Source organism: Carassius carassius, chromosome 45, assembly GCF_963082965.1.
Source record: "Carassius carassius chromosome 45, fCarCar2.1, whole genome shotgun sequence".
Lineage (NCBI taxonomy): Eukaryota > Metazoa > Chordata > Actinopteri > Cypriniformes > Cyprinidae > Carassius > Carassius carassius.
The window spans coordinates 1,051,275-1,073,256 of record NC_081799.1 but is presented as its reverse complement, the minus strand read 5'-3'; the positions used below and the strand labels follow the sequence as shown (position 1 = coordinate 1,073,256).

The following is a 21,982-nucleotide window of genomic DNA, read 5'->3' as shown; positions in this document are numbered from 1 at the left end:
AGTAATTATATAATAATCTTGCCAAAGAAAATAAAATAGTGTCATTGCCCGATCTCTGAATATTAGCAGGTTTGGGCCTGGTTAGTACTTGGATTGGAGACTGCCTTGGAATAGCAGGTGCTTTAAGCTTTTTGGAAATTTTTCACTAAGTATGTAATAATCTTGCAAAAAAAAAAAAAAAGAGTCAATGCCCAATCTCTGAATCTTATCAGGTTTAGGTCTGGTTAGTACTTGGATCAGAGACCGCCTGGGAATACCAGGTGCTTCAAGCTTTTTGGAAATTTTTCACTAAGTATATAATAATCTTGCAACAAAAAAAAAGAGTCAATGCCCAATCTCTGAATCTTAGCAGGTTTAGGTCTGGTTGGTACTTGGATGAGAGACCGCCTGGGAATACCAGGTGCTTTAAGCTTTTTGGAAATTTTTCAGTAATTATATAATAATCTTGCCAAAGAAAAAAAAATAGTGTCATTGCCCGATCTCTGAATATTAGCAGGTTTGGGCCTGGTTAGTACTTGGATGGGAGACCGCCTTGGAATAGCAAGGTGGTTTAAGCTTTTTGGAAATTTTTCACTAAGTATATAATAATCTTGCAACAAAAAAAAAGAGTCAATGCCCAATCTCTGAATCTTAGCAGGTTTAGGTCTGGTTGGTACTTGGATGAGAGACCGCCTGGGAATACCAGGTGCTTTAAGCTTTTTGGAAATTTTTCAGTAATTATATAATAATCTTGCCAAAGAAAAAAAAATAGTGTCATTGCCCGATCTCTGAATATTAGCAGGTTTGGGCCTGGTTAGTACTTGGATGGGAGACCGCCTTGGAATAGCAAGGTGGTTTAAGCTTTTTGGAAAAGTTTCACTAAGTATATAATAATCTTGCAAAAAAAAAAAAGAGTCAATGGCCAATCTCTGAATATTAGCAGGTTTGGGCCTGGTTAGTACTTGGATTGGAGACTGCCTTGGAATAGCAGGTGCTTTAAGCTTTTTGGAAATTTTTCACTAAGTATGTAATAATCTTGCAAAAAAAAAAAAAAAAGAGTTAATGCCCAATCTCTGAATCTTAGCAGGTTTAGGTCTGGTTAGTACTTTGATGAGAGACCGCCTTGGAATAGCAAGGTGCTTTAAGCTTTTTGGAAATTTTTCACTAAGTATATAATAATCTTGCAAAAAAAAAAAAAAAGAGTCAATGCCCAATCTCTGAATCTTAGCAGGTTTGGGCCTGGTTAGTACTTGGATTGGAGACTGCCTTGGAATAGCAGGTGCTTTAAGCTTTTTGGAAATTTTTCACGAAGTCTGTAATAATCTTGCAAAAAAAAAAAAAAAAGAGTCAATGCCCAATCTCTGAATATTAGCAGGTTTGGGCCTGGTTAGTACTTTGATGGAAGACTGTCTTGGAATAGCAGGTGCTTTAAGCTTTTTGGAAATTTTTCACGAAGTCTGTAATAATCTTGCAAAAAAAAAAAAAAAAAAAAGAGTCAATGCCCAATCTCTGAATCTTAGCAGGTTTAGGTCTGGTTAGTACTTGGATGAGAGACCGCCTTGGAATAGCAAGGTGCTTTAAGCTTTTTGAAAATTTTTCACTAAGTATGTAATAATCTTGCAAAAAAAAAAAAGAGTCAATGCCCGATCTCTGAATCTTAGCAGGTTTAGGTCTGGTTAGTACTTGGATCAGAGACCGCCTGGGAATACCAGGTGCTTTAAGCTTTTTGGAAATTTTTCACTAAGTATATAATTATCTTGCAAAAAAAAAAAAAAAAGAGTCAATGCCCAATCTCTGAGTCTTAGCAGGTTTACGTCTGGTTAGTACTTGGATGAGAGACCGCCTGGGAATACCAGGTGCTTTAAGCTTTTGGGTTTTCTTTCCTACTTATATAATGTACTGGCGATTAGAATGGCTGATCTTTAAATAGCCCTCTCTTTGCAGCAAACTTCGCTTACAGCCATACCAACCTGGCTATGCCTGATCTCGTCTGATCTCGGAAGCTAAGCAGGGTTGGGCCTGGTTAGTACTTGGATGGGAGACCGCCTGGGAATACTAGGTGCTGTAAGCTTTTGGGTTTTCTTCCCTACTTATATAATGTACTGGCGATTAGAATGGCTGATCTTTAAATAGCCCTCTCTTTGCAGCAAACTTCGCTTACGGCCATACCAACCTGGCTATGCCTGATTTCGTCTGATCTCGGAAGCTAAGCAGGTTTGGGCCTGGTTAGTACTTGGATGGGAGACCGCCTGGGAGTACCAGGTGCTGTAAGCTTTTTGGAAATTTTTCACTAAGTATTGAATAATTTTGCAAAAAAATTAAAAAAAATTTAGTCAATGCCCGATCTCTGAAAATTAGCAGGTTTGGGCCTGGTTAGTACTTGGATGGGAGACCGCCGTGGAATAGCAAGGTGCTTTAAGCTTTTTGGAAATTTTTCACTAAGTATATAATAATCTTGCAAAAAAAAAAGAGTCAATGCCGATCTCTGAATCTTAGCAGGTTTAGGTCTCGTTAGTACTTAGATCAGAGACCGCCTGGGAATACCAGGTGCTTTAAGCTTTTTGGAAATTTTTCACTAAGTATATAGTAATTTTGAAAAAAATAAAAATAAAAAGAGTCAATGCCCAATCTCTGAATCTTAGCAGGTTTAGGTCTGGTTGGTACTTGGATGAGAGACCGCCTGGGAATACCAGGTGCTTTAAGCTTTTTGGAAATTTTTCACTAAGTATATAATAGTCTTGCAAAAAAAAAAGAGTCAATGCCCGATCTCTGAATCTTAGCAGGTTTAGGTCTCGTTAGTACTTAGATCAGAGACCGCCTGGGAATACCAGGTGCTTTAAGCTTTTTGGAAATTTTTCACTAAGTATATAGTAATCTTGCAAAAAAAATAAATAAAAAGAGTCAATGCCCAATCTCTGAATCTTGGCAGGTTTAGGTCTGGTTAGTACTTGGATCAGAGACCGCCTGGGAATACCAGGTGCTTTAAGCTTTTTGGAAATTTTTCAGTAATTATATAATAATCTTGCCAAAGAAAATAAAATAGTGTCATTGCCCGATCTCTGAATATTAGCAGGTTTGGGCCTGGTTAGTACTTGGATTGGAGACTGCCTTGGAATAGCAGGTGCTTTAAGCTTTTTGGAAATTTTTCACTAAGTATGTAATAATCTTGCAAAAAAAAAAAAAAAGAGTCAATGCCCAATCTCTGAATCTTAGCAGGTTTAGGTCTGGTTAATACTTGGATCAGATACCGCCTGGGAATACCAGGTGCTTTAAGCTTTTTGGAAATTTTTCACTAAGTATATAATAATCTTGCAAAAAAAAAAGTCAATGCCCAATCTCTGAATCTTAGCAGGTTTAGGTCAGGTTAGTACTTGGATCAGATACCGCCTGGGAATACCAGGTGCTTCAAGCTTTTTGGAAATTTTTCACTAAGTATATAATAATCTTGCAAAAAAAAAAAAAGAGTCAATGCCCAATCTCTGAATCTTAGCAGGTTTGGGCCTGGTTAGTACTTGGATGAGAGACCGCCTTGGAATAGCAAGGTGCTTTAAGTTTTTTGGAAATTTTTCACTAAGTATATAATAATCTTGCAAAAAAAAAAAAAAAAAAAGAGTCAATGCCCAATCTCTGAATATTAGCAGGTTTGGGCCTGGTTAGTACTTGGATTGGAGACTGCCTTGGAATAGCAGGTGCTTTAAGCTTTTTGGAAATTTTTCACTAAGTATGTAATAATCTTGCAAAAAAAAAAAAAAAGAGTCAATGCCCAATCTCTGAATCTTAGCAGGTTTAGGTCTGGTTAATACTTGGATCAGAGACCGCTTGGGAATACCAGGTGCTTTAAGCTTTTTGGAAATTTTTCACTAAGTATATAATAATCTTGCAAAAAAAAAAAAAAGAGTCAATGCCCAATCTCTGAATCTTAGCAGGTTTAGGTCTGGTTAGTACTTGGATGAGAGACCGCCTGGGAATACCAGGTGCTTTAAGCTTTTGGGTTTTCTTTCCTACTTATATAATGTACTGGCGATTAGAATGGCTGATCTTTAAATAGCCCTCTCTTTGCAGCAACCTTCGCTTACGGCCATACCAACCTGAGCACCTGTGATTGTTGGTACATTCCAGGAAGTAAGAGGTGGCAGTAGGGAGAGAAAGGCTCTCCCATGTGTTTGTTTTGGTTTGTTTTGGTTTGTTTTATATTATATTGGATTTAGTTAAATATAATATTTTTTTTCTTGGTTTGTTTTATTACTTTATTTTTTAGGGCCCTGAGCAGAATTTACTGCTTAGGGCCAAAGGAGCTTTAAAGCTCTTAAAAGTTTGATTATGGAGGAACAACATGGCGATGGCAAAGAAATGGCTGAGGAAAAAAGCAACAGTAAAGAACTTCAAAAAGATACTGGAGAAAGAATAAAGCAAAGAAAATCAACAGAGACAAGTGAGGTGAGAAGACAAAGGAATGAGTTGAAAGACAATGAACAACAAAAGTATTACTCAAAGGAGGCAACAGTAATTGTTAATACTACAGAAGTAAGAGATCGAAGGGTGGAGGATGTGATAAAAGCGTTGATTGAAAAAGTTGGACTGAGTAAAGTGTTAGCGGTAAGACCAAGATTAAATAATGAGTATGAGGTAACAGTAACGGATGAAGAAGCATGTGAAGTTTTAAAGGATGGACTAACAGTAAAAGGAATTGTGTGTGAAGTGAGGAATCTTCAAGAGAGAGAGTGTGTTGTTTCATTCATGCACTTACCAGCTTATGTAACGGATGAAGAAATAACGGCAAAATTGAGAACATGGGGAGTTAAAGTTACATCTGCAATAAGAAGAAGGTACTATCCAGACACTACAATCACAGATGGAACAAGATATGTCCGTGTAAAATTCCCTAAGGAGGTGTTATCACTGCCTTACAGCACGAGATTTGATACTGCAGAGGGAGTGCAATATTTTAGGATCATACATGATCGTCAAATGAAGATCTGTAGATTGTGTAAGAAACCGGGACACATTTTGAAGGACTGTCCAGACTTTAGCTGTCGAGATTGTGGTGAAAAGGGACATTTTTCAAGGGAATGTGATGCTGTAAGATGCCCGGAGTGTCGTAAAGTACTGGTGAAATGTGAATGCTGGATTGAAGAGGATACTGAAACAGATAAAGAATATGAGCAAGTAGATGAAATGGAGAAATCACAGGATGTGGACGACGAAAAGGAGGATGAACAAACAGAACAGACTGAGGAAGAAGAAGAGAATCAAATAGGAGAAGATGCAGAGGAGGAACAGAAGTACTGTGAAATAGAAAGAGAGCAAGAGGAAGAAGGACATGGAATACAAACGGAAATCTTGAAACAAACAAGAGAGGAGGAAAAGGAAAGGCAGGAAATGCAAATGATAGAGAAAGCAACGCAAGGAAGAAAAGAAGACAACAAAAATGACTGGGAAAAGGTTACAATAACAAGAAGAAGACAACTAAAGGTAAAACCAAATTTAGAGAATGTACAAAAGAGACATATAATTAAAAAAAAAGAACTGAAAGAGAAAGTATTTAAAATAAGAGACTATGGTGAGAATAGTTTTGAGGTATTAATGCAGTTGGGAAAAGTTGATGAATGTTTAGAATAATATGTACTTTGCTATGTATTATGTTTTTGAAAATTGCAACACTTAATGTAAGAGGGTTACTAGAAAAAGGGAAATTTGAAAAGTTGAAACTTTTGTGTAGTAGATCAAATGTTTTAGTGGTTCAAGAAACAAATTGGAGGGATGAATTAATGGAAAGTTTTATAAAAAAATGGAAAGGTGATATATTTTATAGTAATGGTGATGGGAGGCTAGGTAGGGGAGTAGCATTTTTAATTAAAAAGGGTGTGTGTGAAAAAGCACAAGTGGTTTATGATGATATGCAAGGAAAGTGTTTGATAGTGAAAATGATGGAGGGAGAGACAAGTATAATTCTGTGTAATATTCATGCACCTGTGGTAGAAAAAGAAAAGGTGTTATTTTTTAAGAAACTAAAAGATATTATTGTGAAATGGGAGAACATTTTAATTATGGGGGATTTTAACACTACGTTTAGCAAGATGGATATTGCAGATGGGATGGTTTTTAAATCTGATAGTGGAAGGAAGGAATTAAAAAGTCTAATGGAAGAAAATAACTTAGTGGATGTATGGAGAGAAAGAAACGAGGGGATACGAGAATTCTCAAGGCAACAGGTGGTGAAGAATTTTATATGCCGAAGTAGAATAGATTTCTTGATTAGTTATAGGGAAATGTTGAAGTTAATAGATACTATATATTATAAGGAAACAATGTTAAGTGATCATAAAGTTGTATGTATACAAGTTGATATGAATGATTTTAAAAGAGGGCCTGGAATATGGATGTTAAACACTGAGATTTTAAAAGATGAGAATTTTAAGGAACAAATAGAGGTATTAATAAAGAAGGAAAAAGGAAATCAGATGTATAAGGATGAAAAAAGATTTTGGTGGGATAATTTAAAATATGACATTGGAAAATGTGCAAGAGAACATAGTAAAATAATACAGAAAATTAAAAAAAGAAAAGAAAAAGAAATAAGAATAGAATTAAGAGATGAGCTGAGTAAAGAGGTTGTCAATTTACAGAAAACCGTAATGTTGGAGGAAAAAATAAAGGATATAGAAGAAAAAAAATATAAAGGAGCAATGATAAGAAGTAAAGCAAAATACTTAGTGGAAGGTGAAAAATGTACAAGGTTCTTTTTTAATATGGAAAAAAACAGACAGAGAGCAGGAATGATTAAAGAATTAATAGGAAAAGGAGGAGGAAAGGTAAAAGAAAAAGAAGAAGTTTTAAAAGAAATAAAAGATTATTATGAAAATTTGTTTAAAAGGGAAGGAGTGGGTAGAGAAGAAAGATAATGGTGATAAAAATTTATGTGAAAGGGGAATTGAAAAAGAAGAAATAGATGAAGCAATCATGCAGTTAAATAATGGTAAAAGTCCAGGAAAAGATGGTCTTCCAAGTGAATTTTATAAGGTTTTTAGTAATTAATGACACCAATTTTAAAAGATGTGTATGATGAAATTTTTAAAAAGGAAGAAACCAGTTATTTTATGGGGATAGGATTAGTAAAATTAATTTATAAAAGAAAAGGGGACATTGCAGATCTAAAAAATTATAGACCAATAACTATGTTAAATACAGATTTTAAAATATTATCAAAGATTTTAGCTAACAGATTGAAGAAAATTTTACCAATTATAATACGAACAAACCAGGCATATGCAATACCAGGAAGAGATATTACAGATACTATTAGTAGTATAAGAGATGTTGTAAGTTACATGATCTCTGAAAAAAAAAGTGGATATGTAATAAGTCTTGATTTAGAAAAGGCTTTTGATCGTGTCGAACATGAGTATTTGTTTAGAATTTTACAACAGTTTGGTTTTGGTGAAAATTTTATTAAGTGGTTGAAGATTTTATATAAAGATTCCAAAAGTCAAGTAAAGTGCAATGGATTTTTAACAGAGACCTTTAAATTAACTAGATCTATTAGACAAGGTTGTCCATTATCAGCTTTGCTGTACAGTTTAGTGGCAGAGGCATTAGGGTTGGCAATAACGGAAGAGAAAGAAATTAGAGGAATAAACACAGAAGAAAATAGAGAGTTGCAGAAAGTATATCAATATGCGGATGATACGACTATAATAGTGCAAGATGTGGCTAGTGTAGTTAAAGCAATGGACATAATAGAAAAATACTGTAAAGGTTCTGGAGCTAAGATAAATCAACAAAAAACGGTTATTATGAGTATAGGAAAAATTGAAAAAATTCAAAAATTTTATCCTTTTAAAGAAGAAGAGAGTTTGAAGATTTTGGGTGTGAGGATTGGGAAAAATGAGAAAATGGTGAGAGATTTGATGTGGGATGAAGTGGTGGGTGAAATGGAAAGAGTGTTAAATTATTGGAAACAAAGGGAATTAACTTAAAGAGGGAAGGTTTTGGTTATAAATGCATTAATGATGGCAAAAATGTGGTATGTTTTGGGTGTGATACCCATGCCTATGGGAATTAGTAAAAGATTAAAAAAAGATGTTTTAAATTTTCTCTGGGGCTCTAAGCCATCAAGGATTTCTTATAATACATTAATAGGGGCCATAGAAGAAGGTGGGTTAGGGCTGCAAGATCCAGAATTAAAAAAAAAAGAGCTTTAGAGTCAAAACGGTGAAAACATTTTTAAATGAAGAGAATAAGGCTGAATGGAAAATTCTTATGAGAATGTTTTTAAATAAATGCGGACATATGAAAATAGGAACTGATATTCTGTGGATGAAATTAAAACCTACAATGATAACAGGAATACCGGAGTTTTATAAAGAAGTTTTAGAAGCTTGGACAGAATTTTTACCCAATGTATGTATTAAACCTATAAGGAGATTGGAGTTTTTAACGCAGCCATTGTTTCTGAATGAGAATATTGTATATAGAGGAAAATAATTATTTTTTAAACATTGGATTAATGCTGGATTTAAAACAATAAGGGATATTTTGTATGAAGTGAGGGAAGGTTTTTTACCTTTGCAAGCAATTTATGATGAAGTGAAAAATAATGAAAATTATGTTAATAAGAATGTTTTAAAAAAGCAATATGATAAAATAAAAGAGGCAATTCCAAAGGAATGGTTAGTAAACATAGAAAAACAAGGACAAGACAGTGAAGATGATAAAATGAAGGTTTTCTTAAAAGCAAAAGGAGAAAAGGAGCCTTTTCATGTGAGTCATCTTAGGACTTTTTATGTTTTGTTTAGAAATAGTGTTTTTAAGAAACCAGCTGGGAATACATTTTGGAAAAAAGTTTTTATAGACCTTGAGGAAGAAGTTCTGTGGAGAAATTTGAGAAAATGGCATATTGATGTTAAAATGGAGAACCTGGATTTTTATATAAGGCATAATATAATTTTTTCTGAAGAGAAGTTGTATAAATGTGGAATGACTGGGGATGCATTGTGTAAAGTCTGTTGTGAAAAAAATGAAGGAATTTTGCATATGTTTTTATCATGTAAAGAACTGATCATTTTCAGAGACAAAATGAAAAATGTGATTAAGAGTTTGTTAGGAGATAAAATGGATGTAATAGAAGATGAAGAGAGTTGGAATTGTATATTTTTATTTGGAATGAATGAGAAATCTGATAATCAAAATGTGATAAATTTGTTTTTAATTGTAGCTAGATATGCGATATGGTGTAGGAGAAATATAGCAAGAGACAAAAACAAAAAACTGGGATTATGGATTTATTTTAAGAAAAAACTGGAAGATTATATACGAACACTAGAAAGTTATTTTAAAGCAGAAGGTACAATTTATGTATTTGATAAACTCATTCTAAACAACAATCCTTATGTTTTGAAAACACTGAATGGACTGGAAATTAATTTGTAGTTTTTCTTCAGTCGAAAAGGATTATGTTTGCTTAGAAACTTTAATGTAACCTTAAATGAATGTCTGCATTTATTTTATGAAAGAGAGGTTTCTATAACAAGAATGATTTAAAATTTTGAAATATTTTATGTATTTTTTCTTTTTGTACTGAAAAAAATTTTAATAAAAAAAAAAAAAAAAAATGCCTGATCTCGTCTGATCTCGGAAGCTAAGCAGGGTTAGGCCTGGTTAGTACTTGGATGGAAGACTGCCTTGGAATAACAGGTGTTTTAAGCTTTTCGGAAATTTTTCACTAATATATAGTAATCTTGCAAAAAAAAAAAAAGGGTCAATGCACAATCTCTGAATGTAAGCAGGTTTGGGCAGGTTTGGGCCTGAATATCACGAGTAGCATAAGAGATATAATGGGGTACATAAAAGAAAAAGGAAAGGAGGCATATATAATAAGCATGGATTTCGAGAAGGCTTTTGACAGAGTGGAGCATGGGTTTTTATTGGCGGTTTTAAAACAATTTGGTTTTGGAGAGGATTTTATAAAATGGGTCTCAGTTTTATACAGCGATATTTTAACAAAAGTTAAATGTAATGGTTTTTTAACGGAACCTTTTAAAGTTTTAAGGTCTATAAGACAAGGGTGTCCACTGTCAGCGAAGTTATATTCTTTGGTGGCTGAACCATTAGGGCTTTTAATAAACAGAGAGAAAAAAATAAAGGGAATAAAACTAGACGAAAAAGAGGAACTGACTAAAATATTTAAATGGTTTTTATTTAAATAAATGTGGGAATTTTAACCTTGGGGAAAACATTTTATGGATGAAGTTGAAAAGTTGGATGATGGAGGGGATACCACAGTTTTATAAAGAGGTTTTAAATGCTTGGAGGCTTTTTTTAACAGAGGTGGATTTTAATCCGGAGGGGAGAGAAGCGATTTTAAATCAGCCTCTGTTTTTAAATGACAAAATAAAGATACACGAGCGAGATATCTATTTTAAGAAGTGGCTAAAAGTGGGGATCGTAAAAGTGAGAGATGTTTTATGGGAGGTGAAAGAGGGATTTTTACCACTCCAAGTGATTAAAGATGCAATGGAGGAGGAGAAGGAGGATTTTAATGTCATGGTTTTAAAAAAACAGTATGAAGATGTCAAGAAAGCAATCCCAAGGCAATGGCTAGATGAGATTAAAAAGAAGGGAGAACGAGAAAATAAAATGATGGTGTTTTTAAAATGTAAAGAAAAGAGGGTGGATTTTAATTTGTGTACTGTGAAAATGTTCTATGAGTTTTTTATAAATAGAGTTTTTAAAAAACCTGTTGCCAACCAGATTTGGTTAAGGCATTTTAATGAAATCGAAGAAAAAGGCATTTGGAAGAATAGAACATGGAAATGGTTGGATGTAGATTTAGAATGTTTAGACTATTTTATCAGACAAAATGTGATCTATACAGAAATGAGATTGTGTATAATGCAGAAGGCAACAAATGCTCAATGTAAAGTCTGTAAAAAAGAAGATGAAGGTATTTTACATTTGTTTTTATTATGTGGAAAACTTAACCCATTTTTTAATGAACTGAAAGAAATTGTCAAAGAATTAAGAGAAAATGAAGAGGTTACTGACTGGAAAAGGTTTTTTATGCTGGGAATCACAGAGAACAAAGAAAATAAGAAACTTGTGAATTTGTTTTTAATCTTGGCAAAAAAAGCAATATTGAAAAGGAGAAATGTAGCCAGAAACAGAGATTGTATTTTAAACTTATGGGTGCTTTTTAAACAAATGGTAGAAAGTTATGTAGAAATGTTATACAATTACTTTAAATTGGAAAACCAGATGGCGGATTTTTATAAAATTTTCACAAATGATGTTATATGTATCTTTAAACAAAAGCATTTTTACATGCCAGGAGAAGATGATTAAGATGACATATTGTTATGTAATGTGAATTTTATTCCTTCAGCAACAAACTTCAATGACGATGTTAGTTTGATTATGAGATGAATGAAATTGTATGACTAAGAAAATGTGTTTGTTTTGTAATAACTGAAATCTCCAAAAAAAAAAGAAAAAAAAAAAAAAGCTATGCCTGATCTCGGAAGCTAAGCAGGTTTGGGCCTGGTTAGTACTTGGATGGGAGACTGCCTTGGAATAACAGGTGCTTTAAGCTTTTTGGAAATTTTTCACTAAGTATATAATAATCTTGCAAAAAAAAAAAAAAAAAGAGTCAATGCCCAATTTCTGAATATTAGCAGGTTTAGGTCTGGTTAGTACTTGGATGAGAGACTGCCTTGGAATAGCAAGGTGCTTTAAGCTTTTTGGAAACTTTTCACTAAGTATATAATAATCTTGCAAAAAAAAAAAAAAAAGAGTCAATGCCCGATCTCTGAATCTTAGCAGGTTTAGGTCTGGTTAGTACTTGGATGAGAGACCGCCTGGGAATAACAGGTGCTTTAAGCTTTTGGGTTTTCTTTCCTACTTATATAATGTACTGGCGATTAGAATGGCTGATCTTTAAATAGCCCTCTCTTTGCAGCAACCTTCGCTTACGGCCATACCAACCTGGCTATGCCTGATCTCGTCTGATCTCGGAAGCTAAGCAGGGTTGGGCCTGGTTAGTACTTGGATGGGAGACTGCCTGGGAGTACCAGATGCTGTAAGCTTTTTGGAAATTTTTCACTAAGTATTTAATAATTTTGCAAAAAAATAAAAAAAATAGAGTCAATGCCCGATCTCTGAATATTAGCAGGTTTGGGCCTGGTTAGTACTTGGATGGGAGACCGCCTTGGAATAGCAAGGTGCTTTAAGCTTTTTGGAAATTTTTCACTAAGTATATAATAATCTTGCAAAAAAAAAAAAAGAGTCAATGCCCAATCTCTGAATATTAGCAGGTTTGGGCCTGGTTAGTACTTGGATGGGAGACCGCCTTGGAATAGCAAGGTGCTTTAAACTTTTTGGAAATTTTTCACTAAGTATGTAATAATCTTGCAAAAAAAAAAAAAAAAAGAGTCAATGCCCAATCTCTGAATCTTAGCAGGTTTAGGTCTGGTTGGTACTTGGATCAGAGACCGCCTGGGAATACCAGGTGCTTCAAGCTTTTTGGAAATTTTTCACTAAGTATGTAATAATCTTGCAAAAAAAAAAAAAAAAGAGTCAATGCCCAATCTCTGAATATTAGCAGGTTTGGGCCTGGTTAGTACTTGGATGGAAGACTGCCTTGGAATAGCAGGTGCTTTAAGCTTCTTGGAAATTTTTCACTAAGTATGTAATAATCTTGCAAAGAAAAAAAAAAAAGAGTCAATGCCCGATCTCCGAATCTTAGCAGGTTTAGGTCTGGTTAGTACTTGGATGAGAGACCGCCTTGGAATAGCAAGGTGCTTTAAGCTTTTTGGAAATTTTTCACTAAGTATATAATGATCTTGCAAAAAAAAAAAAAAAGAGTCAATGCCCAATTTCTGAATATTAGCAGGTTTGGGCCTGGTTAGTACTTGGATGGAAGACTGCCTTGGAATAGCAGGTGCTTTAAGCTTTTTGGAAATTTTTCACTAAGTATGTAATAATCTTGCAAAAAAAAAAAAAGGAGTCAATGCCCAAACTCTGAATCTTGGCAGGTTTAGGTCTGGTTAGTGCTTGGATGAGAGACCGCCTTGGAATAGCAAGGTGCTTTAAGCTTTTTGGAAACTTTTCACTAAGTATATAATAATCTTGCAAAAAAAAAAAAAAAAAGAGTCAATGCCCGATCTCTGAATCTTAGCAGGTTTAGGTCTGGTTAGTACTTGGATCAGAGACCACCTGGGAATACCAGGTGCTTCAAGCTTTTTGGAAATTTTTCACTAAGTATATAATAATCTTGCAAAAAAAAAAAAAAAAGAGTCAATGCCCAATCTCTGAATCTTAGCAGGTTTAGGTCTGGTTAGTACTTGGATGAGAGACTGCCTGGGAATAACAGGTGCTTTAAGCTTTTGGGTTTTCTTTCCTACTTATATAATGTACTGGCGATTAGAATGGCTGATCTTTAAATAGCCCTCTCTTTGCAGCAACCTTCGCTTACGGCCATACCAACCTGGCTATGCCTGATCTCGTCTGATCTCGGAAGCTAAGCAGGTTTGGGCCTGGTTAGTACTTGGATGGGAGACTGCCTGGGAGTACCAGATGCTGTAAGCTTTTTGGAAATTTTTCACTAAGTATTTAATAATTTTGCAAAAAAATAAAAAAAATAGAGTCAATGCCCGATCTCTGAATATTAGCAGGTTTGGGCCTGGTTAGTACTTGGATGGGAGACTGCCTTGGAATAGCAAGGTGCTTTAAGCTTTTTGGAAATTTTTCACTGAGTATATAATAATCTTGCAAAAAAATAAAAAAATAAATAGTCAATGCCCAATCTCTGAATCTTAGCAGGTTTAGGTCTGGTTAGTACTTGGATGAGAGACCGCCTTGGAATAGCAAGGTGCTTTAAGCTTTTTGGAAATTTTTCACTAAGTATATAATAATCTTGCAAAAAAAAAAAAGAGTCAATGCCCGATCTCTGAATCTTAGCAGGTTTAGGTCTGGTTAGTACTTGGATCAGAGACCGCCTGGGAATACCAGGTGCTTGAAGCTTTTGGGTTTTCTTTCCTACTTATATAATGTACTGGCGATTAGAATGGCTGATCTTTAAATAGCCCTCTCTTTGCAGCAGTTTTCGCTTACGGCCATACCAACCTGAGGGCGCTAGAGAGCTACAGGAAGTGTTGGCTGCAGTTGGGAGAGGAAGGCTCTCCTCCATTTTGTGTTTTTCTATTTGTGGTTGCTTTGTTTGTTTTTTGAATCTGTGATTGTTTTTTTGGCATTTTTTCTTTTTTGAAAACCACCTAACAGCAGCATATCGCTGTCTGGAGGGTGGTTGATCTTTTTTTTTTTTCTCTAAAAAATGGACGAATTATATGGTAACGACTCGGAACTGGCTGGGGAGACTCGAATGGCAAATGACAATGGACTGGCAGGAGGAACACGCACGGCAAGCGACACTGGACTGGCTGGAGGAACAAGCATGGCAAACGACACTGAACTGGCTGGAGGAACACGCATGGTAAACGGCACTAGAATGGCTGGAGGAACAAGCATGGCAAACGACAATGGACTGGCTAGAGGAACACGCACTGCAAATGACACTGGACTGGAGAAGCGACAAAGAGCTGGAAATGTAAAAGATCAAGAAGCAAGGAAAAGATTTGGTGAAAGAAAATATTTAAAGGAGGCAACAGTGATCGTGAGTACAGAGAATGTGATTGGTGTGAGAGGAGAGGATATAATTAAAGCAATCTCAGAAAAAATTGGAAGTGGAAAGGTGTTGGCTGTAAGACCCAGACAAGGCAAAGAATATGAACTGACATTGGAACAGGAAGAAATGTGTGACATTTTAATCAATGGATTGACAATAAAGGGAGTGGACTGTGAAGTAAAAAAAACTGCAAAATAAAGATTACGTTGTTTCCTTCATGCACCTGCCTGTCTACCTGGAGGATAAGGAAATTTTGGACAAATTGGAAGGATGGGGGGTATCCCCCATATCTAAAATCAAAAGAAGGTGCTATCCGGGCACTGACATTGAAGACGGTACAAGATTTGTTAAGGTGAGGTTCCCCAAAGAAGTGGCATCACTCCGTTATAGCACAAAGATTGAAACAGCCGAGGGTATAAATTCATGGCCCGCAGTACTTTAGGGTGATGCACAGCCACCAGGTGAAGACTTGTAGGCTGTGCATGAGCCCAGAACATTTACTGAAGGAGTGCCCAGAATTTAAGTGCTATAAATGCTCGGAAAGGGGACATTTCGCACGAGACTGCAATGCTGTCAGGTGCCCGGATTGCCAAAAAAATTTAAATAAATGTGAATGCTGGATGGAGGGAGTGGTAGGTGGAAGGGAAGAACAGGTGGACAGACAGGTGCATGAAGGAAACAACGATGAAGAAGGACATTGTGATGAAAGACAAGAAGAGGATGAATTGTGTTACACCAGCCTGTCTGAAATCCTGTGCTGACCAGCTGGCCCCCATCTTCACAAAGATCTTCAACAGATCGCTGGAGCTGTGCGAAGTCCCTTCATGCTTCAAACGCTCCACCATCATCCCCATCCCAAAGAAATCCAAAATTACAGGACTAAATGACTACAGGCCTGTGGCTCTAACGTCTGTAGTCATGAAGTCATTCGAAAAACTGGTGCTGGCCCACCTGAAGGACATCACTGGACCCTTGCTGGATCCTCTTCAGTTTGCCTACAGAGCAAACAGGTCTGTGGACGATGCAGTAAACATCGGACTGCATTATGTTCTGCAACACCTAGACAGACCGGGGACCTATGTGAGGATCCTGTTTGTGGACTTCAGCTCTGCCTTCAACACGATCATCCCAAACCTCCTCCTGCCCAAACTAACTCAGCTCTCCGTGCCCACCTCCGTCTGTCAGTGGATCAACAGCTTCCTGACAGACAGGCAGCAGCTAGTGAGGCTGGGAAAATACACATCCAGCACCCGTACAATCAGCACCGGAGCTCCCCAGGGCTGTGTTCTCTCCCCACTGCTCTTCTCCCTGTACACTAATGACAGCACATCTAAGGACCCCTCTGTCAAGCTCCTGAAGTTTGCAGACGACACCACACTCATCGGCCTCATTCAGGATTGTGACGAGTCTGCTTACAGACAGGAGGTTAAAGAGCTGGCTGTCTGGTGCAGTCTCAACAACTTGGAGCTTAACACGCTCAAAACAGTGGAGATGATCGTGGACTTCAGGAGAAACCCCCCTGCACTCCCCCCACTCACCATCATGAACAGCACTGTGACTGCAGTGGAGTCATTCAGGTTCCTGGGCACCACTATCTCTCAGGACCTGAAGTGGGACATTCACATTGACTCCATTGTGAAAAAGGCCCAGCAGAGGTTGTACTTCCTTCGCCAGCTGAGGAAGTTTAACCTGCCACAGGATCTGCTGAAACAGTTCTACTCCACCATCATCGAATCCATCCTCTGCACTTCAGTAACTGTCTGGTTCAGCTCAGCTTCTAAATCGGACCTCAGAAGACTACAGAGGGTAGTCCGGACTGCTGAGCGAATTATCGGTACAACCCTCCCATCTATTCAAGAACTGTACTTATCCAGAGCGAGCAAAAGGGCTGTTAAAATCACTCTGGACCCCTCACATCCAGCACACTCCCTCTTTGAACTGTTGCCATCTGGTCGACGCTACAGAGCACTGAGCACCAGAACGACCAGACACAGGAACAGTTTCTTCCCTCAGGCAATCCATCTTATGAACAGCTGATAATAAATGTGGGACACACTACACTATTTATATTTATATACACTACACTTTTTATCCAACACACATACTTAGCGTACACGTAAATCTTTTGCACATAATATACATGTACATACATGGAACACACTATACTACTTATATTTATATTTATATACACATACACTTATTTATCCAAACACAAATACTTAGCGTACAGTTACAATTTTTCCACATAATATACATGTACATACATAAATGCTCTTTTTAATATACCTGCCATACATTGTCAATTTGTATATTGTCAATCCTTACCCACCTATTTGTATTTTTTTGTATTTTTTATTCCTTATTGTGTTTTTTGTTCTGTCGCTGTTATGTTGCACTGCGGAGCTCTGTCACGAAAACAAATTCCTCGTATGTGTGAACATACCTGGCAATAAAGCTCATTCTGATTCTGATTCTGATTCTGAATTACAACCAAAGGAAGGAACAAACAACAGACAGGAAAGAGAAGGAGAAAAAGAAAAAAAAATAACGATGAACAAATAAGAGAAGAGGACACACAAATTACACCGATGGACATATCTTCAATTCATGGACAAAAAGGAAAAGAACGAGACAAAGAAACTGACAACGAAGGAGAAATAAGTATGGAGGAGGATGAGAAGGAAAAGGGGGAGAGGGGACAAATACGAAGAAGATCGCTAAAGGTAAAGCCAAATATAGAAAGTTCAAGAAAAAAAGCGAAATGTTTAAATAGGTTTGAGGTGTTAAAGGAATTGGAGGAGAAAGACTGAGAATGATGGGTTTTAGATATGTATTATTATTTTTTTAATGGTTTTAAGTGTTGTGACTTTTAATGCAAGAGGACTTTTGAACTTAAAGAAATTTGAAAATATAAAAGGAAAATGTAAAAGAGAAGACATTATTGTACTACAGGAAACAAACTGGAGAGAAAATGTAATGAATGAATATAAAAAAAGATGGGAAGGAGGGATTTTGTACAATAATGGAGATGGGAGGTTTGGGAGAGGTGTGGCTTTTTTGATGAAGGATGATGTTTTTAAAGCAAGTCAAATTTTATACAAAGATATGATGGGGAAATGTATGGTTGTTCAGATAAAACATGAAGGAAGGGAATTGATTTTAGTAAATATACATGCACCAACGGTTGAGAAGGAAAAGAAAGAGTTTTTTTATGTTTTAAGAAGTATTGTAAAGAAGTATAAAGAAATAATAATGATGGGGGATTTTAATACGGTTTTTAGTAAACAAGACATTGCAGAAGGAATGGTTTTTAAAAATGACAAGGGGAGAAAAGAACTAAAAGCATTAATGGCAGAAAATGATATGATAGATGTGTGGAGAGAAAGGAATGAAAAGAAAAAGGAGTTTTCAAGAAGGCAAATAGTGGGGCAGTTTGTGTGCAAAACAAGAATTGACTTTATTTTATGTACGAGAAATGTGGAGAATTTTATAGAAAAGATTAAGTATGAAGAAACAAGTTTTAGCGATCACAAGTTTTTATTTTTTAAATTGGACTGGGATAAAGTGCAAAGAGGTCCAGGGATATGGGTTTTAAATACAAAAATGTTAGAAAATGAAGACTATGTTTTAAAGGTTAAGAAATTATAGAAAAAGAAAAGTAAAATGAAATGTATGATGACGATAAGAGAATATGGTGGGAGAATGTAAAGTTTTTAATAAAAAAATTCGCAATTAAGTATTGCAGTATAGTACAGAAATGCAAAAGATACAAAGAAAAAGAAATAAAGAAAAGTTTGGAAGTGGAATTGAATAAAGAAAATAAAGATATAGAAAAGATAAGGGAAATGGAGGAAAAACTTAAAGAAATAGAGGAAATAGAATATGAGGGGGCGAGGTTATGAAGCAAAGCTAAATATACTGTGGAGGGAGAAAAATGCACAAAGTTTTTTTTTTGATTTGGAAAAAAAGAGGGGGAAAGTTGAAATAATAAAACAGATAAGAGGGAAAAATGGGGAAGTTGTAGAAGGGAATGAAGAGATTTTAGAAGAAATAAAGAATTTTTATGAAGATCTTTTTAGTGCAAGGGGTGTAGAAGAAAACAAAAAAAGGGAACTGTTGAATCAGATAAAAGTAAAAATTAGTAAGGAAGATAAAATAGAATGCGATCAAAAAATTGGGGAAGAAGAGATTGAAAGAGCAATACAGCAGCTGAATAAAAATAAAAGTCCAGGAATAGATGGTTTGGGAAGTGAATTTTATATATGTTTTAAAGAGATTTTAACAAAGATTTTAAAGGAAGTTTTTAGTGAAGTTTTTAAAAAAAGAAGTTAATGAAAGAATGGGGATGGGTATAACAAAATTGATATATAAAAGGAAAGGAGAAAAAGTAGATTTAAAAAACTATAGGCCAATTACGATGCTTAACACAGATTTTAAGATTTTAGCAAAGGTTTTAGCAAACAGGTTAAAGGAAGTAATGCCAAGTATAATTCAAACAAACCAAGCATATGGAGTAAAGGGAAGAGATATAGCGGACATAACAATGAGCACAAGAGACACAATATGGTACATGAAAGAAAAAAATGAAGATGGTTACGTAATTAGTTTAGATTTTGAAAAAGCATTTGATCGGGTTGAACACAGGTATTTATTTGATGTTTTAAAGGAATTTGGTTTTGGGGGAAATTTTATCAAATGGATTGAGATTTTATATAAGGGCGCTTTAACGAGAATAAAATGTAATGGGTTTTTAACAGAATGTTTTAAAATCACAAGATCGATAAGACAGGGTTGTCCGCTTTCAGCGTTATTATATTCACTTGTATCGGAACCGTTAGGATTGGCTATAAAACAAAAAGAAGAAATAATTGGAATTGAAATTGAGGAAAATAAGGCTGAGGGAAAGGTTTTTCAATATGCTGATGACACAACGTTAGTAGTTAAAGGAAAGGAGAGCATCAAGGAAGTTATGAAGGTTGTAGAAGAATATTGTAAAGGATCTGGGAGTAAAGTAAATGAAGAAAAGACGGTATATATGAGATTTGGTAAAGCAATGGTTTTAAAGGATTGTTTTAATTTTAAGGAAGTGGAAGAAATTAGGATTTTAGGAATTTTAATGGGTAAAAATGAGAGGAAAGTATGTGATGAAATGTGGGAGGAACTAGTGACAGGGATAGAGAGAAGGTTAAATTTTTGGAAATTAAGAACATTAAACTTGAAAGGGAAGGTTTTAGTATTGAATGTTTTAATGGTGTCTAAGTTATGGAATGTTTTGTATGTATCAGATATGCCATTGTGGACAGAAAAGAGGTTGAAGAAATGTTTTCTTGACGTTTTATGGGAGGGGAAACCAGCTAGAATAGCTTTTAACACGATTTTAGGGTCGGTAGAGAATGGGGGGTTAGGTTTAATGGATGTGGAACAGAGGAAAAATAGTTTAAGAGTGAAAATAGTGAGGAAATACCTACAAGAGGAGGGCAAGCCAGAGTGGAAAAAAACAATGAGATACTTTTTAAACAAATGTGGGGATTTTAACATAGGGGATGGAATTTTATGGATGAAAACGAAGAATTGGATGACAGAACGCTTACCAGAGTTTTATAGAGAAGTTTTTAGTGCTTGGGGAAAATTTTTAGATAAAGTTGAATATGATCCACATGGGAGAGAAACCATTTTAAATCAACCTCTGTTCTTAAACAAAAACATTTTAAAACAAGACAAAGGGATTTTTTTAAAGAAATGGATGGAAGTGGGGATAACAAGAGTGAGAGACGTTTTGTATGAATTTAAAGAAGGGTTTTTACCGACACAATTTATTGTAGATGCAATGGAGGAGGCAAAAGAGGATTACAGTGAACAAGTAATAAAAAATAAATATGAAATCATTAAAAATGCAATACCTAAAGAGTGGATAAAAAGAATAGAAAGTATGGAAGGAGAGCCAAAACAGAAATGTATTTATGTGAAATTAGGGGGAAAACTGTATGATTTTAAGGAATGTACTCTGAAAATGATTTATTGTTATTTTAGAGATGGTGTTTTTAAAGAGCCTATTGCAAATGGATACTGGATGCAGATATTCAAAGATTTAAAAAAAGAGTGTATATGGAGAAACATGACAGGGAAGTGTGTGGAAACTAAATTGGGATGTTTGGAGTATTTTATAAGGCATAAAGTGGTTTGGGCCTGGTTAGTACTTGGATGGGAGACCGCCTGGGAGTACCAGGTGCTGTAAGCTTTTTGGAAATTTTTCACTAAGTATTTAATAATTTTGCAAAAAAATAAAAAAAAGTAGAGTCAATGCCCGATCTCTGAATCTTAGCAGGTTTAGGTCTGGTTAGTACTTGGATCAGAGACCGCCTGGGAATACCAGGTGCTTTAAGCTTTTGGATTTTCTTTCCTACTTATATAATGTACTGGCGATTAGACTGGCTGATCTTTAAATAGCCCTCTCTTTGCAGCAACCTTCGCTTACGGCCATACCAACCTGGCTATGCCTGATCTCGTCTGATCTCGAAAGCTAAGCAGGGTTGGGCCTGGTTAGTACTTGGATGGGAGACCGCCTGGGAATACTAGGTGCTTTAAGCCTTTGGGTTTTCTTCCCTACTTATATAATGTACTGGCGATTAGAATGGCTGATCTTTAAATAGCCCTCTCTTTGCAGCAGTTTTCGCTTACGGCCATACCAACCTGGCTATGCCTGATCTCGGAAGCTAAGCAGGTTTGGGCCTGGTTAGTACTTGGATGGGAGACTGCCTTGGAATAGCAAGGTGCTTTAAGCTTTTTGGAAATTTTTCACTAAGTATATAATAATCTTGCAAAAAAAAAAGAGTCAATGCCCAATCTCTGAATATTAGCAGGTTTTGGCCTGGTTAGTACTTGGATTGGAGACTGCCTTGGAATAGCAGGTGCTTTAAGCTTTTTGGAAATTTTTCACTAAGTATATAATAATCTTGCAAAAAAAAAAAAAGAGTCAATGCCCAATCGCTGAATCTTAGCAGGTTTATGTCTGGTTAGTACTTGGATGAGAGACCGCCTTGGAATAGCAAGGTGCTTTAAGCTTTTTGGAAATTTTTCACTAAGTATATAATAATCTTGCAAAAAAAAAAAAGAGTCAATGCCCAAACTCTGAATATTAGCAGGTTTGGGCCTGGTTAGTACTTGGATGGAAGACTGCCTTGGAATAGCAGGTGCTTTAAGCTTTTTGGAAATTTTTCACTAAGTATGTAATAATCTTGCAAAAAAAAAAAAAAAAAAAAGAGTCAATGCCCAATCTCTGAATCTTAGCAGGTCAATGAGACCTAATCAATGAGACCTAATCTTAGC

At 35.7% G+C, this 21,982-nt stretch overlaps 4 non-coding genes and 2 pseudogenes across 4 annotated transcripts; all 6 read left to right on the top strand.

Moving 5' to 3' along the window:
* The first annotated feature begins 1,931 nt into the window (after positions 1-1,931).
* LOC132128157 (5S ribosomal RNA) lies at positions 1,932-2,050 on the top strand. The gene has a single exon (XR_009427867.1). It is a non-coding gene; the product is annotated as a 5S ribosomal RNA (ribosomal RNA).
* Positions 2,051-2,134: 84 nt separating this feature from the next.
* LOC132128106 (5S ribosomal RNA) lies at positions 2,135-2,253 on the top strand. The gene has a single exon (XR_009427819.1). It is a non-coding gene; the product is annotated as a 5S ribosomal RNA (ribosomal RNA).
* A 9,687-nt stretch (positions 2,254-11,940) lies between these two features.
* LOC132128229 (5S ribosomal RNA) lies at positions 11,941-12,059 on the top strand. The gene has a single exon (XR_009427911.1). It is a non-coding gene; the product is annotated as a 5S ribosomal RNA (ribosomal RNA).
* Positions 12,060-13,441: 1,382 nt separating this feature from the next.
* On the top strand, positions 13,442-13,560 carry LOC132128170 (5S ribosomal RNA). Its single transcript, XR_009427879.1, has one exon. It is a non-coding gene; the product is annotated as a 5S ribosomal RNA (ribosomal RNA).
* A 7,565-nt stretch (positions 13,561-21,125) lies between these two features.
* LOC132128260 (5S ribosomal RNA) lies at positions 21,126-21,244 on the top strand (annotated as a pseudogene).
* An 84-nt stretch (positions 21,245-21,328) lies between these two features.
* Positions 21,329-21,438, top strand: LOC132128319 (5S ribosomal RNA; annotated as a pseudogene).
* Positions 21,439-21,982: the final 544 nt, after the last annotated feature.